Below are 3,817 nucleotides of genomic sequence, written 5' to 3'. Positions count from 1 at the left end.
TTCAAGCAAGCATTCCCTCCTTGGGGAAGCTACTCTGACTCCCTCAAGCCTTCATGAGTGCCCCTTTCTTTGTGCCATCACTCTTCCTCATCTACCTTGTCTCATAAATCTGTTCTCGGGGAAGACAGTGTGGTATCCATTTCTCCATCCTCCAGAGCAATGCTTAGGATACAGTAGCCCTTAATACATATGAATGACAGGACACAGTTATAGCTTATGATAAGAGGCAGCATGTACTAAGTACCCTCACACTGCAGTAAACTCCTTAAATGCATTATCGTATCTTATGCCCATAAGAACTGTAGTGGGCAGACAGTGTTACTATACCCATTTTACAGATGAGAACACTGAGGCTCAGGGAGGCGAAGTGACTGGCCCCATTGAACTAGCTGGTGATAGAGATGGGCTTTGAATGCAGACAAGGCTAATTCCAGTGTCTGTGTATTTAACCATCATCCCTCAGTGCCTCCATGAAAGAGAGGATGACAAGAGCTCAGAGAACAATGGGGTCGTGGAGACTAAGGTTTTTGGGGGAGTCTGAAGTCAAGTGACAATACCATAGTCATCTTTCTGAATAACAGTATGATCATAAGCACTGTTGGGGGCCTCCCCAAAAGCCCATCTCCCCTTTTTCAGTGCTGTCAGAGTTCTGCTTTTGTCTGTGAACACCTTTCCTCCCCAACCCCCCCACCCGCATAATTCAGGTAAATCCTGACTGGTCTAAGCTAATTTTAGTAGCATCATCCTTCTCATCTGTCGTTGGTTCAGTGGTGGGCATGTGATTCAGTTTGCTCCTTTAAAATGTTTTTTAAATCGTGATAAAATATACATAACTCAAATTTTATCCTTTTAACCATTTTAAGGTGTCACTTAACTCTTTAAAAAGAGAAAGCTAGACTTACTGCCAGACTTGGTTGAGGATGTAGTGTCTGGAGCTGCTGCAGCCATCTTGTGATAATGAGGACAATGGCCAACATATTGAGAATGGTGGAATGAGAGTCAAGGAAAGAATCTGATATAGTTCCTCGGCTGCTGGATCATTCCCACCTCAGCTCTTCCTGATGCAGGAGAAAAGAAATCAACAAAGAAAAGTAGAAAAGAAAGGAAACCACCCTGTTGTTTAAACCATTTTGAGTTGGTCTCCTATTACTTGTAGTTGAAAATATATTGATATTGACCCTGCAGGTGGTAGGATAGTTCTTGCCTGGTACAGGATGACTTAACATATAAGGAACTTCACTAATCTCTAGGAGCTAGAGCCCTGGCCTGAGCCCACTGAACTTTGCCCTTCTAATGAGAATGATGATCTTGGCCTGGGTGAGTAGTGATAGCAACCTGAGACATCATCTGAATAAGCCTGCAGGATCTACAAAAGATACAGTCCTAGCCATCGAGGGGTTCAATTCACCAGATAGCAGTTAAGTGTGATGCTGCGTGCTGGGATCATAAGGCTGAATCAGACACAGCCTTTGCCCCTAAGGGGCTCACACGGCAGTTGAAGGCCAGGGATGAGTAATGTGTAGGTACACACACCGTTGGAGGCTGATGAGCAAGGTGACCGGGAGAAACTTCACGTAGGCATTTCGAAGGATGATAAGAGAAGGGTCAGAGGGAAAGACATTTCTAGGCAGAATGACCAGCATTTGCAAACTTAGAACAATACTACTCTTTCAGGGAAATTATAAGTCATTTAGCATAATAGGAACCGAGCTGGCCACTTAATAGGTTGTGTATCTATCTCTGAGCAAATTACTTTTTTTTTTTTTTTTTTTTTTGTCTTTTCTGGTGCCACACCTGTGGCATATGGAGGTTCCCAGGCTAGGGGTCTAATCAGAGCTGTAGCCGAGGGCCTACGCCAGAGCCACAGCAACATGGGATCCGAGCCGGGTCTGCAACCTACACCACAGCTCACGACAACGCCAGATCCCTGACCCACCGAGCGAGGCCAGGGATTGAACCCTCACTATTATGGTTCCTAGTCGGATTCGTTAACCACTGAGCCATGAAGGGAACTCCTGAGCAAATTACTTGATGTCTCTGAGGCTCAGAATTCTCCTTTGTAAGAAAAATAAAAAACAAGCAAGCAAAATAGTTGCAAAATTAGGTAACAGAATTTAGATGCAAAGCACAGTGCTTGGCATATATTAGGTGCACAAGAAATGCTCTATATTATTCGTCCGTTCGGGTCACATGGTTCTAATTCTTTATCTTCTCTGACCCAGGTGGCTTTCTTCCCTTCCTCACTCATTCCTGAGCCTAGCAGTGAGGCCCCCCAACTCCCACAGACTTTTCCTCAGGCAGGAAACCCGACCCACTGCCTGGCCTGGGACAGCTTCTAGGGCTGGGTGGTTTGTGTTATTCATTCTCTTCTCTCCCCCTCTCTCTCTCTTTTTTTTCCCCTAAATGCTACAAAATAAAACCAAACAAAAAGCCCAACGCCTGGCGTGGCTTGTCAGGGAGTTATGCAAGTGTGTAAAAAAATAAAATAAAATAAACATTGAGTTTTCGGCATTTGGAGCTGTTTGATTAGGCACAGAGCAGAGCCAAGGGCCAGTGAGGTGGAGGGAAGGCTCAGGGCAGAGGGGAGAGGGGAGGGGCTTGAGAATGGGGATGGAGGGGGCCCAGGACCAACTGGGAAATGGCTGTTTGCCCCCTGCAAACTTGGCAAGGGTCTGACTGAATGAGCCCAGACACTGGTATCTGGGACCCAAGGGTTCCGCTTTCTCTGGCCACCATCTCTGCTCCCTGGCCCTCAGGACACACCAGAGGTCGTTCCATCCATTCCCTTGTCACTGTAAATGACCCTGTGCCCTTGTCTCAATAGTCAGGGCTCCCTCCTCCTCTCCTGAGAAGGAGATTCCACAGCCTGTCTTGATTACTCACCACCCCACCCCACCCCACCCCCATCAGTATAGCTTTTCTGCTCCAACTTAACTCCTGCTAACTATAGTTTTAGCCCATTTCCCTTTACCCAATCTGAAATGATGCCGAAGAACAGCTGTTTGCCACCCTGAGAAGTGAGTCTCCCTCCCTCCCCTTCCTCAGGCTTGACTTCAGCATCATCTGGGTCCCTGCAGATGTCTACAGCCCTTCAAGACACATTCCACCAACATTTGTAGAGTCCCTACCATTGACTGGGCATTGGCATCCTTCATCTCACTGACCCTCAAAACAGATGAGCCCTCTGAAACTCAGAGAGGTTAAGTAACTTAGGTGTGGTCACACAGCTGGTTCGTGATGGAGCAGGGATTGAATCTAGGTTTCATTGCAAAATCTACATCACCCTCTCTCACCAGCTCCCAGTGGGGGAGCCTCACTTGAGTTCCTGGGAGGTTATAGCCTCACATTTCCTCCGAACTGGAAAGATGCTCTGAAGAGTTGACTCTGAGAAGAGGAAGGTGTGGCCGGGACCATAGGCCCTGTTGAGCCTGTTCCTTGTCACTTTCTAGGTTCCAGATGGGGAGACTGAGGTTCCAAGAGGCAACCTGGTCCTGTTCTGACCCCAAGATGCCTGGAGCTGCAGCCGGTGCTCTGGCTGCGTGGAATCCCCGGGGTTCGGGGCGGCGGAAGGGGAGAAGGCAAGGACAGATTGTCTGCGCCAGGATCCAGACCCAGTGTGCCGTCTCCAGCCCTGCTCCAAGTGCAGCACCCCAGCTGAGGGCAAGGACTTGCGGGAGGGGGGCTACGAACTCCCGGGCCTGGCGCTCCAGTCCGTTTTTTGCTGCGGATCCCGGGAAGGGGGGCCGGCTCGGGGGTGGGACTGCAAAGGAGGTGGGGGGGATTCCCTCCCTCGTGCGCGCGGAGGACTAGCCCCTCT

The sequence above is a fragment of the Sus scrofa genome, chromosome 6, assembly GCF_054392235.1.
Source record: "Sus scrofa isolate SSC_HxYL_T2T_F1_AM1 chromosome 6, Sscrofa_HxYL_maternal_Yorkshire_Landrace_v2.0, whole genome shotgun sequence".
In the NCBI taxonomy this organism is placed as follows: Eukaryota; Metazoa; Chordata; class Mammalia; order Artiodactyla; family Suidae; genus Sus; species Sus scrofa.
The sequence above is the reverse complement of the archived record's forward strand: the minus strand, read 5'-3'. Positions refer to the sequence as shown.